At 39.7% G+C, this 20,926-nt stretch overlaps 1 protein-coding gene across 10 annotated transcripts in view; it reads right to left on the bottom strand.

Annotated features, from left to right (window-relative positions):
• The window catches only part of LOC116226276 (uncharacterized), a 51,326-nt gene that overhangs the window by 22,720 nt on the left and 7,680 nt on the right, over positions 1 to 20,926 (bottom strand). For 6 of the 10 annotated variants that reach the window (XR_016465072.1, XM_090137286.1, XM_090137284.1 and 3 more), the window contains 4 exons: positions 14,937 to 15,089; positions 5,046 to 5,144; positions 1,585 to 2,172; positions 198 to 289 (listed from right to left, as the gene is read on the bottom strand). The gene's annotated coding sequence lies outside the window, so the exon portion shown is untranslated. Of the gene's footprint in view, positions 1 to 197; positions 290 to 1,584; positions 2,173 to 5,045; positions 5,145 to 14,936; positions 15,090 to 19,461; positions 19,581 to 19,838; positions 20,228 to 20,926 lie in introns of those variants that run through there. The other 4 variants (XR_016465074.1, XM_090137290.1, XR_016465073.1 and 1 more) reach the window with 3 other exon arrangements.

The raw sequence follows: 20,926 nt of genomic DNA, 5'->3' as shown, positions 1-20,926 counted from the left end.
CACTTTTTTAACAAATTACATTCAATTGAACATTTCATATAAATCCAATATAGCAAAATGACGATGGCTGTTAGCTCCCATGTTCAAGTGCAATTTTTTAAAGTGCTGTCTTACTAAGTCTTGTTTATTAACTAATTTATTTTAATATGAAAATAAAAGGAAGAAACCAAGTGAGAAATTGACGTGCACTAACTTACATGACAGAGTTTTCCAAACTTGACTCCGTGTAGCGTGACTTACTGACAAATGTCTGTGGGAGACACGGGAACGACCGCGGCTCAGTTGTTCCCTAGACAAGGAAATCCAAGTAAGTAGTGGCTGGAGCGCACAGGGTCAGCATCAGGGATAGTTTGCCTTTAGACTTTAACAGAAGTACCTGGTTAGTAAACAGATGCACGATGGGTTTCAAGAACAAGCGAGTCTTGTAAAATAGTATGAATGTAAGTGCTAGGAAGGATATAGTGAGCTGCGTTTAAACATTCCGTGTTCGTACTCCTTTTTGTATGTTTATACTGTTGATGCCATATTAATATGAAATAATTTGTTGCATAGTGTCTTTATTTGTATAAACGTTTGTATGCATGGTATATTGTATTGGCTTTGCCTGTATTTATTGCAATGACTGCCAGCTCGTAGGAGCCCTGTTACACACGATAAGGAAATGGGGTGTTCACACTGACTCAGATACACCAGTTGGAAAACTATATACATATATATAATGTGTATATATATATATGTATATACCTATATTTGTGTGTGTGTGCGTGAGCGTGCGCGTGTCTTTTTATTAACCATTTGTATATAAAATATCTGTCAGATCACAAGCAGAGCTATTTTACAGTTCATTTGCAGTGACTTCTAAGGCAGTACTGTTTAGCACTTTGATATTAAAATCTTGCTCATGTTTTGCTAAATTCAAATAATATTTAAAGATTTTAGTTCTAAAAAAAACTTTATATGCACTGTATTAAGTCAAAATTTTGTTGGTCATTTTGCTAAGGAAATTTTTGAATGTCAACCTGATGTCACTGTATCTTTTGTTAGCTTTAAACATTCTAGCTTTTGTCTTTTTTTAAACTATGCTGTTTATATGGAAATTAAATTATACAATCAAACAGATGCCAAATGAATTGCCTAATTGCTGCAAAGGATAACCCAGATATCGAGTCACTGTATGGTTTTCAAATAGTAATCTGGTATTTTATCACTTACTATGTTTGGATGTGCTTTTATGAAAAAATTATTCTTATATCAAGATTTATAGTAGTGTCAATAGGGAAACAGACTTCTAATCACTATAGTTAATATTTCCGGTTTACCTGCAGATAATATTTGGAAAAGTATTGCTTTTTGTATTGACTTTTAAGCTTATGTGCAAACATAATAGCATAATTAAATATCAGAGAAGCTAATGTTTCTTGTAGGTTGCTGTAACAAGCCTGACCAGCAAGACAAATATATTTTGACTGAACTTGCTTTTGTATATACTAAATATATATATGTATACATATATATATATACACACACTCACACACATGTGCGCATACAAAAACATACAGAAGCTGAATCAGAAAGTATGTTTACCTTTGTCTCCTTGTGTCAGACACAAGGTCCCTTGGGAAATCACTTCTGCCTAGGGACAGAGCCTGCCAGGCGCTGAGCATCAGTGAAGGGGTCGTGGGCGCTCCCTGTGAGTGGGCCCTTCCACTGAGTGTTCAGCACAGTACAGTGAAATTGCTTTTTGTCGGGCAAGGTTTATTTATTCAGTGGGACGTGAATGGAGGGAGCAGGTCCAGAGCCCCACGTGAGATTTCATGTAGCCGGTGTGCTTCAGTCTTCCATGGATAGTCTTAACTGTGATACTCTCCCATTCCCGTCACCTACCAAACCGTCCTTCATTTCAACTCCAGTGCACAGACCCATCGTAGAGTGCAGCCAGTGACAGGTCACGATGGTGAAAGAAGAATTAATGCAGAATAAATCTCCTACCTTCCTCACAGCTCTCTCAGTGTGAACATGCCTTTTTCTAGGCAGAATTCAGGAATATATCAGGTGTTAAGGGAGAGTGCCTTGCTTTTGTTTCAGACAACAGTGTTTCAAGAGTTTCTTCACTCCGCTAACTGCAGTACTTTCTTCTTTTTCCTTTTTTTTTTTCCTTTTTGTGGTGTTAACCTGTGGGTTGAAAGAAACGCTCTTGTACATATACAATGTAAATTAAAATTATTAAATTGAATAACATTTTTTTCAGAGGCCCCATGTGTGTTGAATAAGTATGCTTAATTCTGTTAAAATCTGATGTGAATTTTTTATCATTTATAAAACATTAAAAAATTGTGAATTTGAGTCTTAAGAGTGGAAAAATTGGTGAAGGATGCTTAAGAACACACTGGCAGTTTAATGGTTAGTCCTTAAGTTAAAAGAGCTTTCATATAAATACAGTGAGACCCGCAGAGCCTGGTTACCCAGCCTCGATTAGCTCCTGTCCATGGCTGTCATGGAGGCTCTGTTGTAGAGACCTCCCTCTCCTCACTGCACTTCTCCATGTCAGCAAAAAGTTGTAATTAACTTGCAGATGATGACAGCCCCAAGGGAGGAAGGGGATGGCTGTAGCCATCCCACAGCATGTGTGTCTGGCTAGAAAGTGGACTGAGCTCTGATCCCGTCTCCTGCCCTGGTAGAACCAGGCCCCAGTGGGCACACACAGCAATTTCTGTGTGCAGACAGCTCTCCTCCTTCCCCTGCCCTTGCTTTGTAGGAGGGATAACTTATCCCCCAGCAGACAAAACTGTTTAACTATAAATCCATTTTCTAAGCAGTTCTGAGAGGCACCTGCCCCTCAGCCAGTCTCCTGCAAGACTTGCTCAGCTGGAGGTGGCACCAGGCGATGAGCTGTGGTAGGCTGCAGGATTGGCAGATTGTTCTTTGGAAATGTAGCAAAGCAAAGGGATGTGCAAACTCTTCCAAATCTTTTTCTTTTTTTTTTCTTTTTTTAATGGCTTATTTTAAAAATTAGACCACTGTTCTTAAAATACCTAGTTGGTATGTCGAGGAGTTTTGCATAATAGTCCTGCTAGGTAAAACGCAGATCTACTGACAAACCCTACCCAGGGTATGAATTCTAATCAGAGACTCATAGAATTGTTCAGGATGGAAAAGACCTTAAAGATCATCAAGTCCAACTGCAACCTAACCATACTACCCTAACTCCAGACAAAGATTATTCTCAGTAGCTTGCTTGTATTTCAATTTGTAGTTACTGGGGGGACCATAAATTGTGTCCCTAGATATCAGCCCCAATCTAGATCACCTGCACTCATATCCTTACGTGTGCCTCATGTGCTTGTATTCCTAAATCACCGTGTCAGTGGCTGTGTCTCCACAAAGTGACATGATGCCCTGGGAGCCTGGGCTGAGTCAGGAGCCTCATCTAGTAGGGACCATCCTTAGACAGGAGGCCCCAAGGCACCCCAAAATGAGTGACTGTAATTAGAGGTGAGCCAAATCTCTTCCTACAGTTTTCCTACCGTTGCTTCTCATATTCAGGTTCACTTGTCCAATTATAGAGTTCAAATTTCAGTTATGATGCAGAGAGGGGAGAGAGAGAGATTTAATTGTACATAATTAAGCATGTCTGACAAAAATTGGCAACTCCCTCTCTGGATGCCATGAAACGCTGTTTGATTAATTATTTGTATTATAGCAACACCTAGAGGCCACAGCAGAGATCAGGACCCTGCTTGGTAGCTACCCCAATTTGCACCTATAGTACTCATCCAGGGAAGCTCCATCCAAACAGAAAAAGTAGAAAGAAGAGAACTCAAGAGAAAAGGAGTAGTATATGTAGACTGTCATGCCCAAGGGCAGGCGGCATTTCACTCGGAGCTGTGAGTAAAAACCTCAGCTGGCTGAGCTAGTGGCCAGTGAATGCTCTGATTCTGATTGCCTTTTCTTTCCTGAGGCAATTTTATACAAACACAACAAAAGCATTACAAAATTCAAAACGGTCCATATATTCCAACTGATCTTGTCTGCACTGTGTGCATGAGTGGTGCCCTGTCATCCATCAGACTCCAAAATCCTGCTCAATACCAAGTTTGGAAGATGTGATACAAGCTAGGTGGTATTTGGAAAGAAGCTACTTAGCTGTTCTTTATTAAATGAATGGAGCTGATCATCAGGAATATTACAAGATATGGATTAAACAATAATTACTAATGAATAAAAAGGATTAACTTTTGAAAATGCCAAACTATTGATGCAGTAATTGAATAAATGTGGAGTCAATTAATCAAACTCTTAACAGTTGATGATATATTTGAGAACTATACCCCGACCTACATTTGTGAGAATTCCAAATACAACAATTTGTCAAATGTGAGCTAAGGAAACTCATTTACTCTATGGAAACACTTTTAGCATTATTTCTTTTGTTTTCTTTTTTAAGACACCCTTACTTTTATATTCACAACATGGGATGTTTTGGCTGCATTGGGTTACAGAAGAAATTTGAATATGGAAAGTTGTGATGTGGCTGTGAAAACTGGATGAGATTCTTGACTTGAACTCAGAAAAGCAAGGGTTTCCTTATGAAGAAGTGTGGGAATCCAGCTGTGTATCTCAACAAACCTACATGTGTATAATGGATCTACTCTAATGTCAAGTATAAGATTCTGAAGTTATGAAGAGACAAGACTGTTGGAAATGCATTTTTTTTTTTTTTTTGGCACTGTTTAATATTTTTGATTGTTTGTCAATTTTCCTTAAAAGAACACAGAACTCTGGGATTGTTATGTGGAATTTTATCTAAAAAAAAATATAAATAAATAAGCTAAGTGAAATTTCAAGCAAGAAATGTGTTTAAGTAGTTGAAATACATTTTTAAAAGAATGCATTTTTACAAAATCTCCCTCCACAACAACTTGCATTATGGTCTGAAGTTTCTCCCTGTGATAAGGTGCTACAGTAGAATAAAAGTGAATTGCAGAAATAGTTTGAAACTGGGGAAACTTTTGAACCTATCAGAAAGAAAACAGAAATTAATTTACCTTTCTTGGGGCTTCATTATTTATCTTGCTGTGTTTCCTAATTAATTGACGATATTGATGTTTACACAGGGATTTGCTCCTTTCCAACTTTGCTTGATCCTGTGAAAAAAACAGAATGCTGCATTTGTAGTAGCACATTTATTCCCATGGCAACAGCCAGGGATTTCACAAACACTAATTGGGGCTGGCAACTTCAACTGTTTTCAGTACAGTCCCATATAATTTTCCCTCTTTTATCCATTTTTCATTATACCTTACCTTTTGATTGACTTCCTCAATACATTTACAGTGCTTCCTCATGTCCTCAAGACTGACTTAATGCCTTACCTGATTTACAAGTCTCTACTCTTTTCATCTGCTCATTTGCACTTATCCAGATAAGAGACAACTGCAGTGCATCTGTGCTAAGCTCTAGCTCTTATACTTCAAATGCATCCAGGTTTCAGTACAACCAGTTAGTTTCTGTACCAATGTGTGCAAAAGCAGCAAATAGAGGTACAAATGCACAGGAGCACATTCACACATAAGCATGCTGCCAGATACTTCTAAAGGTAGATGCCAAACCTTACTTCAGGTGGAGAACAAGCTTACTTCTGTAATCATTCAAGATCATTCAATTCAAGCGGATCGTGAACATTCACAGACATTCAATTTACTATGTGGAGAATACTAGTTGTATACCGTGGTCATCCACTTGAGTTAAGGCCTTGACTTGCTCACAAGCCTAGAACAAACCTTGTGTTAGCAACAAATCTTAGAATCGCAGAACAGCTTGGGTTGGAAAGGACCCCAAAGCCCTCCATCCCCACCCCATGCCGTGGGCAGGGCTGCCCCCCACCAGCTCAGCTACCCAGGGCCCCATCCAACCTGGCCTTGAGTGCCTCCAGGGATGGGGCACCACAGCTTCTCTGGGCAGCTGTGCCAGCGCCTCACTGCCCTCTGAGTAATTAATTTCTTCCTGACATCTAACCTTAATTTCCCCTATTTTAGTTTAAAACCACTTCACCTTGTCCTATCACTATCTGTCCATGTAAAAAGTCAGTCCCCCTCCTGCTTATAAGCTCCCTTCAAGTACTGAAAGGCCACAACAAAGGCTTCCTGGAACCTTCCCCAAGCGGAACAGTCCCAGCTCCCTAAGCCTTTCTACATAGGAGAGGTGCTCTGGCCCTTTCATCATCTTAATGGCCTTCCTCTGGACTTGCTCCAACAGCTGCTTATCCTTCATGTGCTGAGGGTTCCAAGCCTGAATGCAGTACTCCAGCTGGGGACTTACAGAAGTACAGTACTACATGCAGAACAGAGGGAGACATCACCTCCCTCACCCTGCTGGCCACCCATTTTTTTTATACAACCCAGGATACATTTGGCCTTCTGGACTGCAATAGCACACAGCTGGATCATGTCCAGGAATCCCAAGTCCTTCTCCACAGGGCTGCTCCCAGTGTGTTCCTCTCCCAGTCTGTACACATATCTGGGATTGTCTTGACCCAAGCACAACATCTGCACTTGGCCTTAATGAACCTCATTTCATGTTCACTTGGACCCACTTTTCAAACCTGTCTGGGTCCCTCTTGGATGCCATACCTTCCTTTTATTGTGTCAACTACACCACTTAGCTTGGTGTCACCTGTAAAGCTGCTGAAGGTATTCTCAATCCCACTATGTTGTTGATAAAGATGTTGAAGAGCACCAGTCCAAGACTAACCCCCAGGGGACACCACTTATCATCAGTTACCTCTTCTACATAGAGACACTGACAACAACCCTCTGGCTGTGACCATCCAACCGATGTTCCACAGGCTTTCTGGGTAACCTATATGGCTGCTCAGTCAATAGAACATCACAGAGCAAACTCAAGATTCCTGTTCAAAGGCTGACTTGAGAATAAGTCCTAGACAGTTTTTGAACCACTCTCTCAGCAAAAAGAAATCAAAATAAAACCAAGTAGAGAAAGTATGCCACTACTGTCCTAATTCGGAAAGAAAGACAATAAATAAGACCAGTTAGAGTAAATTTACACTCCAGGCCATTGTAAATGACTAGAAATGAGGAGTAAAATGATGGGCTTTGTCATTAGGTTACAAGTGAAGTCAAATTTGTTTCTTACTTAGAAATAATTTAATATATTATTAGTAGAAAACTAGTATTAAAATACTTAATTTTCAGTGTGATCACCACCTTCTTACCCTATATGATGCGAAGTAAAAAGCTTTTAACTACCAAAAATCTGCCTTGACAGTAAATTGATGAATGTTTTTAAGAGTCTTTCATTGAAAGCATGGCAAAATTACTATATTTGATAAGGATAACTTATTATAATAAAGACTATAATTTTTTTTAAAAGGTTAAAAAGAAAAAGGGGGGGGGGGGGGGGGAATAAGGAAAGGAGGAGCATTTTACATTCAAGTAAAAAGGAAACTGCTGCAAGAAATCTCATATTCCAATAAATGGCAGGATGAGCTTACAGGAACACATAAAGAAGGCCTTTACTGAAAAAGGCTTTTGGTTCTCAAGACTACATTTTGCCTCTTTCTCTTTGAGGCACTGAACTGTGCCAACTTGCACAATTTTTGAAAACACATGCTGCTGCCATTGACTGAAAAGCTCTGTTTTAAAAACATAACACACACTTGGGAGAAATTTGAACCCAGAGCCCTCCAGCTTTTGCAATTGTTTTCACGGCTTCATTTTGTTCCCTATCTCCTTTAATTTCAAAAAGCATCATCAAACTCTTAACAGGGTTTTTCATAACTTTTGTGAACTGGGCCACAGTTCAAGAATTTTCACCTTGAGTAATATTATTGCATGAAGTTTCCTGCCTATCATACAGGGCTCTGCAATGGTCACACATACATCTGCTTTTCATCTCATTTCTAAAGGAATGTCCTGTGGTAGCTGTCCCTTTGAAATTAAGGAGCTGTGGAACAAACCAGGGTTTGAGTTTTTCAGAGCTATTGCTGCTGTGTTTTAAACGGATCTGTTGAGATGAGCACAAGGGAAAGCATTTCCAGCAGCAAGGCAAGCTGATGCAGTATAGCTTTTTGGAAAGAGAGCCAGGATTCACTGCACATAGAATCAGATCCCCTATAGATGGAAGTGAAAGCTTCCAGACAGGTGTAAGTGAAAGATTTTTTAAAGGAAGTTATTGAGAATGGCTGAGACTGAGATATTAAAAAAGCAGGTGTCAGGAACTAAGATGAAACCTTAAAATTCTTGCAAAGCTCCTTCTACTCCATGCCTCCAAAGCAGCATTTATTCCCATGAGAACGTAACACAACAAGAATCACACTGCTGGCATCTTATGAACAAAAGCAATTGTAGAAATCCAGTAAAAATAGTGGGAAATGCTATTTGGTGTAAACATTGTCCAGTTTTCTGTAGTGCGTGATTACAGCTCAAGCAAAACATGATGCCTGCCGTGTATTCTCTTCCTATGAAGAAAGGCTGAGGGAATTGGGCTTGTTCAGCCTGGAGAAGAGAAGGATCCAGGGAGAACTCACTGCGGCCTTTCAGTATTTGAAGGGAATTTTAAACAAGAAGGAGACTGACTTTTTACATGGACAGATAGTGATAGGACAAGGTGAATTGGTTTTAAACTAAAATAGGAGAAATTAAGGTTAGATGTCAGGAAGAAATTAATTACTCAGAGGACAGTGAGGCCTTGGCACAGGCTGCCCAGAGAAGCTGTGGTGCCCCATCCCTGGAGGCACTCAAGGCCAGGTTGATGGGGCCCTGGGCAGCTGAGCTGGTGGGGGGCAGCCCTGCCCACAGCATGGGGTGGGGATGAGTGGGCTTTGGGGTCCCTTCCAACCCAAGCCATTCTGTCATTTTATGACTCCATGGTTTGATTCTGTTATTCAGTGATTCCATGCCATTCAGACTGCAGCTTCACAAGCATTCCTAGCCAGCGCAGGGCAAATCTTCTGCCAGGAGTCACCCTGGGTATCTGCTGCTTCCCACTGCAATGTGTCCCTGCCTCAGGCCAGTGGTGACTTTAGGGATGGGAGGTGAAACAAAGCAAGAACCTGGTTTGGTTTAAAACTAAGTCTTCCCGCCCTCTCTTTACTGGTCAACAGCACTTTCCATGCACGTTATTTTTCCCATTTGTTGTCAGGATAATTTTTAGAATTGCTATGTACTCCTAAATGTCAAATGAGAGGAAAAGATCAGCAGGTATCCCTATGGCCATTACTGCCATGCAACATTTGCCTGGGAGCAGCCTGAAGATTTCCCTATGGAAATAAGGGGCCTGTTGCGCCAAGTCCTCTTTACACACATAACTAGAGACAGTCCCTGTTCCAAAAGCATTTAAAACTGATGAAGCAACACAAAGGAAAACAGTGTTATAATTGCTGTATGAAGAGAATATCCGTGCACAGAGGTATTCAGTGATTTTCTGTCACATGGGAACTTTGGAAGAGTCGAGAAGTGAGTCTGGATCCCACCATTCTAGCCTACTCCTTAAAAATAAATATCCTTCCTCTCTTATGTCATGAGTCAGCACACTTTTCCAAAATGGTGCACTCAGCCTAACTGTTGTCAAATTGCTTGGGGAGACTCTAACCTGACATATTTAGCACATCCTTCCCACAGCTCTCACAGAAGCACAAGGATGTCAGCTCTGATCAGACTCAACCAGGGCTGCAAAACCTATCATGTCTGTAGATCTAAGATGGTCTAGAAAGTAATTCTTCCAAAAGCTACTGCCATTCTGTGCATGAAGACAGACACGTGAGGCTGCAATGGGAAACATTTCCATCAGGCTGCCCTAAAATAACAGCCTAGAAATTAGTATTATATTAACCTAGACAATGTTTTTAGACTTAGAAATGTCTAAACCACAAGAACTCTTTTGGAGGTGGGCTTCGGATCTCAGATTGCAGCCCCATCTGCTGTGAAGAGCTGTCAAGCCAACCTATCCAAGTCTGTGGCTTTCCGTCCAGTATGGCATAATGTATAAAGCAAAGGATGCTACAGTAACTGTATTGTGTTTGCAGTCTGTACAGGTGGTTAAAAAAAAAAAAAAAAAGAAGAGTTTTGTTATCTATACTTCTATACTTACTGTTTGAAGAATGATTCATATGACCTGAGCATTTAGAAAACTGCAATGCCATAAGGATAGAATGGGGAGGAGGAACACATTCTTTAATCAACATCTACGCATGGTTAGAAAGCTGCAGACAGTTCTCAGTCACTGAAGCAGGTTAAATTTTGTCACAACCACGTAAGGACTCCTGTGCTAGTTCCTAGTGAGGATCAATCTGCCCCAGTGTCCTGCCTGCCAGTGGCCAAGAGAAACTGGGAATTAAGTGTGTAGAGCCTAAAAATACACTTACCAGGCATCTCTAAACCTTTTGGATCGTGCAACACATCAGTAAAAAACCTTTGAACATGCACCCCCCGTATATGCATTTTCACTTATTTATAAACTATAGCCATGTACTACTGAAGTTCTGACATTTTCTTCCTGCACCCCCATGGATCATCTTTTGCATTCCCTGGGGTGAGAGCACCCTGCTTTGGAGACCACTGCTAGAGAGGATGTCACCCCATTTTTATAGCATTTCTAAAAACAATAAATAATACTTTTTATTGCAGACATGTTAGTCACCAGACCTCACTCAAGCAGTGCAGACCTGCCTTATTTGGCTACCAGCAATCACGACACACTTGCATTTACCTCATGCACACTGAATGTGATACCAGTTAGAAACAGAAAGGGACAATTTGTCCAAGCATAAAAAAACCCCGTTGCCGTAACAAGCCAGGAACATCAATTTAATGTGGGAAATATTAATAGGAACTGGAAATTGTTCAAGAACATTCTACTGGGTATTTAAAAAAAAAAAAAAAAAAAAAAAAGTGCCACAAATCTACAAGTAGGAAAGAATTCATGCTGGGGAAGAAAGAACGTGTGAAACACAGAAGATGCAGAAATGTTAGTCAGATGCCATCAATCAAAATACAAAGAATGAAAAAAGGATAATGGCAGTAAACTGCAAAAAAACATTTTGCTGAACACAGCAATATGAAAAGCTCAGTAGGCATTACAGTTAGAAGGAACAAGAAAACAAATTACGGTAAAAAAAATTCTATACCAAGTATCTCCATTACTACAAACAGGTATCATCACAATTTTGAACAAAGGCTCAGAAAAGACAGATGGGTTCATCACTGATTCTCTTCCGATTTCAGAATGAAGCAGGAGGATAAGCTTGCCCAACAAAATGTGGTAGATGGAACAGAAAGCCTGGCATCAAGAATAAAGAGTGTGTTGAAGAGTCAGTCACAATTACACATTTACAAATCAGGCAGCCTAGTGGGAAACAATATCATGGAAAGGACCTTTGAATTGCCAACTTACTCCTTAAAAATGGATAAAAAGGTGATCCTGGAAAATACAGACCTCTTAGTCATATGCTGAATCTGGACACGTAATGAGAACTTTCACTTAGGAGGCAATGAGCATAGAATTGTATGCTTCAGATGTGATTAATAATGATCAATAAAATCTCAGGAAGCATGGATTTTAAAAATAAAACCTTTTTTTTAATCTTCTTCTTTTCCTTTTGTTCACATCTCTCCTACAATACTAAAAACTGCCTTCAGAACAAGAACTCAGTAGATCATCACAAATTCTAGTGTAGCCAATTTCGTTCCAACCACTGCAGGGGATGCAAACCTTGGTGGGATAGAAGAACCTAACCTGGTCCTGGCACACCAGGACTCCAGGCCAGCTTCAGTGAGTACGAAGTTGCAGGGCTTAGCTTAGGGATGAGTTTTCATGATCTTTATGCATAAGATTAGCCTAAGTTGCCTGAGATTTTTTTTTTTTTTTTTTTTTTTTTCTGGCTCTGAATGAGAGAGAACTGTATTTTCCTAATGATTTCTAGATCAACCTACAAGTATAAGCCAGATTTGGGAAGGACACTTCTGAGTTTCTAAATTTGACAGCTACAAGCCAGAATTGAGACCATGACACGTAGCGCAAAAACAAGTTTATGAAATTGTATTTGAATTCTCTACACATGTTGAGAATTGCCATCTTTGTAGAATGATAGAATCACAGAATCCATTGAGTTGGAAGGGACATCTGAAGATCATCTAGACCAGCTTTTCTGCAATGAACAGGGACATGTACAGCTACATCAGGTTGCCCAGAGCGTTATCCAGCTTCTCCTTGAAAGACTCCAGGGATGGGGCATTAACCACACCACTGGGCAACCTGTTCCACTGCCTCACCACCTTCACTGTGAAAGATTTTTTCCTTATACCCAACCCAAATCTATTCTCTTTGAGCTTGAGACCATTTCCCCTTGTTCTATCGCCACAGACCCTCCTAAAGAGTTTGCCCCCTTCTTTCCTGTAGCTCCCCTTTAGATACTGAAAGGCCGTTACCAGGTCACCTTGGAACCTTCTCTTCTCCAGGCTGAAGAGCCCCAACTCTGTCTCATTTAAAAATCTCTGATTTATATTGGCATAAATGTGTTGAGAATGCCTGTTTTCATCTGAGTTCTCAGATACAAACATGTCTATTGATGCATAATTGAGAGTATGTTCTGTTAGTCAATCATTAGTAATAATGTTCTAATTCTGTATCCAAACTCCAATAAAAAACTGTGGAGCAGAAAAACTAAAGTGATCGATCATACATCACAAGCAGCAAGCAATCAAACAACTCTAAGCATAGGTATCATGTTTCTTCTCAATTTTCAGGTGAGGACTCTGAAAACCATGCTATCATGAGAAATCAAGACCGGCTAACGAATAATGTGAACAAGCAAACAAACAAGCAAAAAGCTAAAATTATCTTATACTTTATGAAACACACATTTTGATATTGCATCATAGCCCCAATTAGTTACTGTACTTTCATGCACCAACAGTTATCTTTTTATGCACCATCTTGATAAAGGTTGTGCGCAAACAGGAAAGATCTGATCCTCTGGTATCAACTGTTGTCTCCATTAGCTTTGACAGAGTTACTCTGGCTTTATCAGCTCAAAAGTAAGAGCTGAACAAAAATGCCACTAGCCACAGTAATATTAATAAGGATTGTTAGTGTTCTGAAGGACAAAAGTCTATTAGCTTTTAATAGGTTTAGTAAGCTTTGTGTATAGGTTTTATATGCAGATATGCATACATTTACATTCTAATTCCTGCAGTGTTTCCTGTCTGTTGGTCTATATTTTATTTCCACAGGGGCCTCTCACCTTTTCCTTGTGCTCTTTCACATGGTGGTTCCCCAACCAGATGAGCATGCAGATTTTATCTTTATCTCACTGGCAGTGTCTATATAAGTCAGCACTGACGGTTTTGTTTCCTAGGCGTCCCCTCAAGCTACTCTGCACCGTGTCATTCAGCATGTGTTTCTCTTCCTGCCTCACACCTTCCGTTCATATAACTGTAAACTTTTTGATATCTCTGTTTTATCCTGTGCTTGCCTATAGCCTTCCTCCATATTCTTGGATTAGTGGAGACCCATGGATTAGATATGACTTTTGTGAGGACAGTACCACTGCCTCACAGGCACTTAGTAAAAGCTGCATTAGCTATACTCCACTGTGAGCCCAGGAAGCCCCAGCTGCCCAGTTTCCATGTAAGCAGTGCTATTTTTAGTTTGGTGCCACCTTTTGCAGATTTTCTAACATTTTACTTCATTTTCTTAATAAAAACATATGGCAAACAGATGCCTAAGCCGGGCCCCAGGCACCCATTTCTTGTTCTTGCCTTTCCAGAATATCTGGGAAAATTCTGAGGTTTATGCTAATATACGCTGAACTTGCAATTTATTTCCAGTGCAACCTCACGGTGACTGGCATGTCATTTTAAAATCGAGTTCCTGTCTCTGTTGTTTTTTTTTTTTTTTTCCCATGGGCAACCTTGAAAACATAAATCAGGATTCAAAGACGGTAGCAGCTGGGTATCAATCATAGGAAGCAAGGATGATGTAGAGATCTTCCTTCTCCTTCCCACACACATCTCTAAAAATTCAAAATAAATCAGATTCATCTACAAGTATCAGTTTACCAAGAGAGTCCCTGTCTTAGGTAACACTTCCTGCACAATGGTATGATCATGGCTATGTCTGAGATAGAAGAAGAATGAACTGTAGTCTTGAAAATGTTAAATCTAGCTCTGCTTAAAAATTACCATTCCCCCCTGGGATTAGAATTCAGCTATTTTGCACATTTCTGCAGTGACCAAGGCAACTATGACATAAGAGAGAGCATGCTCTAAGCTAACATGAAAACATGAAGGCCTTCAGTAGGGCTGTCAGTCTCTGTCATACACATTTTTCCCAGGCACTAACCTTGCTTTATATTGTAATTCTTCTCTCCCCTTTCCCTCACCCTGTGTTCTACTATCCTACAGAAACACATTTAAGATTCATATTGCAATATGTTTAAACTTATTCTGATTTTCAGAAGTATATTTATTTTGGAGAAAGTTTATCTTGGTTAGAGGGATCACACACTAATACCAGCATTATTTATTAAGGCTACTATGTCATTAATTTCTCACATGGGACCTGAAAGCCACGAAACACTATCTCTGGTTTCCCTCTGCTCCGTCTCTTTCCCAGGATTCACTCACTGCAGAAATTTAAACTTATAACTGGATCTATCTCCCAAGCATGCCCAAGATGTGTCAAGATATGCTTCAGATATCAAATGTCAGAATGTAGATTTATTCACACAATTCAAATGTTTCATTTAGAGGCTATTTAAATGAACAGCCTCTTAAATTATTTGTCATACTCCCTTTTTCCTCACTAAAAATGTTGCCTTTTTGTACAAATGATAAGAATGTTGCAATTGTCTGGATTTTGTTGTTTTTTTCATTAATTAATATGAAACAATTAATTATTGCTGAATTACATGATCTTACCATTTGAGGGACATGCAGTGGAAGTGCAGACATACACTGAATGAAATTGCTCTGAAACAGTGTGTAGTCAGGAAATCCTATGAGCTCTGAGACCACTGTCCTCCTCAGAATTGATTTACAGGTATCTTGTTCTGTATTTTACATCAAAATTATCTAGGGGAAAAAGAGAGAGAGAGAGAGATAAAACAACTAAGTCAATGCCAAACAGATTTGTGAATTGTACACATGATTTCCAAGAGATGTTTCTTTTCCTCCTGCACAACTTTTAGCAATGCAAAATATTGCTTACAAATAAAGGATTCAATTTGCTTGTCTATAGGGAGAAACGGCTAAAGAAAGAAGTCTCTGCAGATGTCTCTGCAATGAATGAGAGACTGAAGTTTCTCCTTATGGCTCATGTCCCAGACTCTGTTGTCAGCTGCCAAGCCATTTCTACTTCACTCTCTTGGTATCATGCTCCTTCATTTGCCTCAGTGCTCCTAGTTGATGTTTTATTATTGATTATTTGTTGCTAGTTTTGCATGTGAGCAAAGCATTTGGTAGCTTGTCTTTAGTGCTCATGTGGGCAGCTGCAGACCAAAGGTGTTAGAAGCCACTTGGAGCAGAAGAAATCCTATGTCCCCCCATCAGTAAGTGGTTGCATTGTGAGTCCCTTCATCCTGCACCAATTTCTGTTTCACCCCAGACTGATTATACATCTCTGCCTACAGACCCACAGGGAACACAGAAGAAATGTGACTGGAAAATAATTTGATTTCTGGCTTAATTCAGTGAAACAGTTGTAGTGATTTCTAAAATGTAGGGATTTTTTTTTTTCCTGGAATCAATGTTTGAAGAAAACAGATTGCCAACACGTGCCTTGAAAATGGCATTTAACAGTGACTTTATCATATGTATTGGAATATTAGCAGATACATTATGTGCAGAAATGTAACACGTTTCACCTTCTCCATCTAATCCGAGAGGTTCTTATTTTCCAGCCACCCACTTGGGCATGCAGTTATTCATTCAGTACAAACATGAACTGCACACCTGAAATATATTCAGATTATTGTAGAATTGCCTCCACCTTGCTGTCACAATTGTCAAGGTAAAAATATCTGTCTCTTTCTCAAGAGATAGATGATGATAATACAGAAATGCTTCTACTCTCAAGGTGCCTGTACTAATACAAGGAGTCAATTCTATTTAAAAATAAATTCACACTTCAGCAGCTGCTGTACTTGATGCATGCATTTCACACACACACACACAAAAGTTATTTACCTGTAATCACACATTTAGAAGTTAGGAAATAAAAGAGCCAAGAATGTTCCATGCCTGAGGAAACTTATTTTCCGCCTTTATGTGGTAGTATTATGATACATTGTTAATTATATGAATACGTGCTGCTTCACCTCAGGAATTTGCCTTGTTTAATCCAAAGAACACCTTTTCCTCTTCAAATTTTCTACTTGAGCTGCCAGTGCCATGAGCCCCCATAGCATTACTGGGAGTTGGAACTAGATGGTCTTGGAGGTCCCTTCCAATGCAAGCCATTCTATGATTCTATGATCTAATATTGCCTTTGGCCCAGTTTTCTCAGCAAACAAAGCTTCCAGTGTTGTGCTATCTTTCTGTCCCTCAGTCTGCTACTGAGCATTTTTGAACCCATGGGCTGATTTCAACCAAATCTGACAGGAAAGCTGAGGTTTAAGGAAGGAAATCTCACTGATGTCCCATAATAGCTGGGGAAATTAGAAATCCCCTACTGAAGTAAAGCCTGAAGCAGGAACCTTGGCACAAAGCCTCCAGGCAGCCCAGCCCTGAGGCAACCATAATTTGAAAGCTGGCCTTCCCTCACATTGCACCATGCACAGCTGCCCACCACAGCCCTCATATGGCTTCTCCCTTCTGAGTACTTCTGTTTAAAAATTGTTTAGACGTTTAGAAATGCGCTGCGTGCGGTACCCAGGAGGGCGATGATGGGGATTATACTTCTTAATGTTGGCATCAACTTGTACGAGGCTGAAAACAATGCATCCTATTTTCTTACAAGGGCCCACGATATCGGAGGTGGATGTTGGTGGTATGGCAGTAGAAGTTGAACTTTCCCTCCAGTATCCCATTCCATGTTATTGCTGTGAGACAGATGGCAGCAGAGGGTCAGTCTGACTCAACAGCATCTGACATGGAAGCACAGATGAAGCAAAAGTGTGGAGCTGAATTCCTCCATTGACATTCATTGACACTTGCTGAACATTTATGGAGACCAAACAGTGAGGCGGTGGGTGGTCAACAAAAGTGAAGCACTGGGTCATCACTGTTGGTACAAATGTTTACTACCGCAGCATACAGGCTCTTGTTCACCACAGGTGAAAATGCATAGCTAATGGTTGTGACTGTGTAGAAAATGAGGGTTTTGTAGCTGAGAATTTGCACTATTAAATGGTGTTATTGTATTCTTTGCATCTGTGGTAGTTTGCATGGAAATAAATAGGAGGCATTACTTTCAGAGTAACTTAGGAACATAGCAGAAATTAGCTTCTTTTTTCTTTTTTCTCTTGCCGCTTTCATTGCCCTCATCATCTTGCTTGGTCTGCCTGACTATAGTTTTCCCCTGCCTTGCACACTCCATTCGTCATTAAAACTCCCCTTCTAAGCTAAACGTTTGGGCTGTGCCATTTACATTTGCAGCCCGGAAACCTGTGGTAAAAATTCTCCATTCAAGGCACGTCAGGGCAATTTCAGTATTAGGTGATAAAAAATTCCCCTTCTTCCTATGCACACAAGTCACCCTTCAGTCAATGTTTCCAAAATCATCCAGTCTCTAAGACAATACAGCTGGGTCACAGATCGCAGCTACGATGCCTGTGTCAAAAAATATAATATGTAATAAGAATATAATAATATAATATATAATAAATATAAAAATATATATAAATCAGCACACTATTGCAGAGTTCTCCAGTCACTGCTGCTAAACATGGATCTTGGACAACACATTGTAATTTTGCTAAATGCTGCCAATACAGATGTTTGTGTAGGGGAAGGAAATGGATTAAATCCTAGAATTCTTTTTATTCAAACACTGCTTCCACTTTCTCTTATAAGACAGAGGTGTAAAAGCACACGGTTGGTAACCTCTGGTGTATTCATAATTGCCATATGTGTCACATATGCACACATTTTCACATCAGTTTTGCTGAATGAGCTTTTACTGCCACTCTTCATCAGTAAAAATGGGCTTGTTTAGCTTGAAGAAGAAAAGGCTATGGAGAGACCTCATTGCAGCCTTCCAGTACTTGAAGGGAGCTTACAAGCAGGAGGGGGACTGACTTTCTACAGTCTGATAGTTATAGGACAACAGGTAATGACTTTAAAGTCCACGGGAGGAAATTTAGATTAGATATTACGAAGAAATTTTTCACTCAGAGGGCGGTGCTTTGGTGCCCCATCCCTGGAGGCACTCAAGGCCAGGCTGGATGGGGCCCTGGGCAGCTGAGCTGGTGGGGGTCAGCCCATGGCAGGGAGGTGGACTAGATCATCTTTAAGGTCCCCTCCAACCTAAGGCATTCTATGATTCTATGAAAATCACTAAACGCAGGCAGTGAAAAACTACGACATCTGTAAAACACATTCATTCAGCACTACCTGTTATACATCTCAGCAAATCTGCTTGTGCATCCAACTCACCTCCCAAGAACAAACATTTCCTCAGTTTGTAAAATTCCCAGTCTTAATTGCCTTGCACAATGACCACCTCTTTTTATTTTTTCTCTTTCTCTACTGCTTTAGAGTTCTGATTTGCTGGTTCAGTTCTCATGCACTTAGTGACACTTAACACTGTGCTTTGGCAGAAAATTGCTAACGAAAGGCTGAAGCAGGAAGACAGGAAGACTGGACATCACACTAGAGAAGAAACACTACTAAAACTACAGTACTAATCTCCAATGTATAACAAAAAAAAAAAAAAAAAAAAAAAAAGGGAATTTAAACTTTGAAGTACAACTCCATGCCTTGTAACTATGATAAGATATTTTGGTTGACTTTCAGTAAGTCAACACTGAAATAGGACATTTAAAAATCTTTTTAAAGTCAAATCCTGGTGACACTCAAATCAATAACTTACTTTGATAAAATGTGACTATTATCTGAGAAATTCATATTACAAATTATTTGTTTTAAAACTTAACAGCTGCACTCCTCTGGCCTTTAAAAATTAAACACTAAATTGATAAAAATACTACTTAATGTAGCTTTGCATGCTATTGCTTCCAACATCTCTTCAAAACTTCCAAATCCATAAAAGAATTAAAAAACAGTTGGATATAATCATGTATATCTAAGGAAAATCTACCATTTTGCATTAAAATTTTTACTTTTCATGCAGTTTTCTTGAGAAGTGCTGCTAGTTTTGTCACATGGAGCTACTATGTGCTCTTTGCAAGTTACTTCAAGAGCAATTGGGTAGATAGAGCAAGATTCCTTGATAACTGCCACCTGTAAAGGAAAAATAGACCAAACAGCAAGTTTCAAAACTTACTGCCAGTCTTATCTCCTAAAAAGAGTCTGATGAGGTAACAGGCATGATGCTGAGAGTGCAATCAAAGGTATCACGGATAGGCATGTTTGTTGAATGGGTCCAGAAAGTCTAGGGCAGTGCTGCAAAGAGAATTAGAACATTACTTCCCACTTGGAACTGATAATACAAACAGAGGAAGTGGAAAGCACCATTCCCTTGCAATTCATAGACAAACCTATGGCACTGACTGGAATTAAGCTCCGTCAGAACAATAGCCTTAGACTATTTCATGCAACACACACCAGCATGGTTGGATTAGATTATCTTAGTGGTCTCTTCCAACTTTAATGAGTCTGTGATATCTCAGCATTTTCAAATGAAGAGTTTTGGTGACTGACATACAACATTGGCACAGTGGTCACCAGCGTCATTTGAGTGTCCTTTGCTTCAGCTCTTGACGTCCATCTTTAACACCTCTTCCTCTCCTTACAGTACTGATATCATTGCTACATGTTATTATGAGTGCTTTTAGCACTGCTACAGGGCTTCTAAGTCTGTCAGAGAGCAGCACAGACAGGGCATTTGGACAGTGGAAAAGGTAAAGAGCTTTGATGATGAGTCATACATACTGGAATAGAGATGGGGAAAGGACAAGAAGGTGACCTCCTGAGGTACTGAATCCTGCCTTCTCTAGTACTTCACTGTATCGCTTGGGAAAATGACAAGTATTGCTATTGAAGAACAGACACAGCAAGAGACTGGACAAGTCAGAAATAAGTATAGTCATGAAGAAATAAAATTAATAATAAAAATCTAAGAAAAAGAGCTACATTAAAAATTCCTACTTTGAAGAATACCTAAGAGATCTAAGAAACTACTTGTAAAAGAAAGTTGGATAGCAGACTTTGCACTTAGAACCACAGAAATGTTGTCTTAGTTTCTTTTGAGGCCTGAGGCTTGTAAGAACTGTTTTGCATTCGTCACCTCCATCCTATTCACTTTGGAATTGCTGTCCAACTCAAGAGGTGACCCTCAAGATAAAGCAGTTAGACACACTGAAAATGGGATCTGATAGGATTGTCAAATGATGCTATTGCTGTGCAAAGTTGCCAAACACAGCCACACACCAATTGAAGGGCTTTTGCCCAATGATTCACCCATCTGTGACTGTTGTAGAAAATGTCCACTCATAAATGATTGAAATCTATCCTGTGGACAGATTTGCCACCTGGATTTAAAATTGCTAAAATAACTCATACTACACCAGCCAAGCATTAAGTTAATGCACTCTTAAGCTTGTGCACACAAAGCAAATATCTCTGTTCACAGTACCTCACAGAACATTAATCCAATTACTATTTCTGAGGTGAGAAATGAAGCAATTTTAGTCATACTTCAGGGTTTAATTCAAATTATAATAATGGTATTTAAAAAATAAACATCTTTAACTAAAAATTGTTTTCCCCACAAGATTATGTTTGTTTTT

The sequence above is a fragment of the Phasianus colchicus genome, chromosome 3 (genome assembly GCF_987193195.1).
Source record: "Phasianus colchicus chromosome 3, bPhaCol1.hap1.1, whole genome shotgun sequence".
Classification (NCBI taxonomy): Eukaryota; Metazoa; Chordata; class Aves; order Galliformes; family Phasianidae; genus Phasianus; species Phasianus colchicus.
This window is presented reverse-complemented; position numbering and strand designations above follow the sequence as displayed.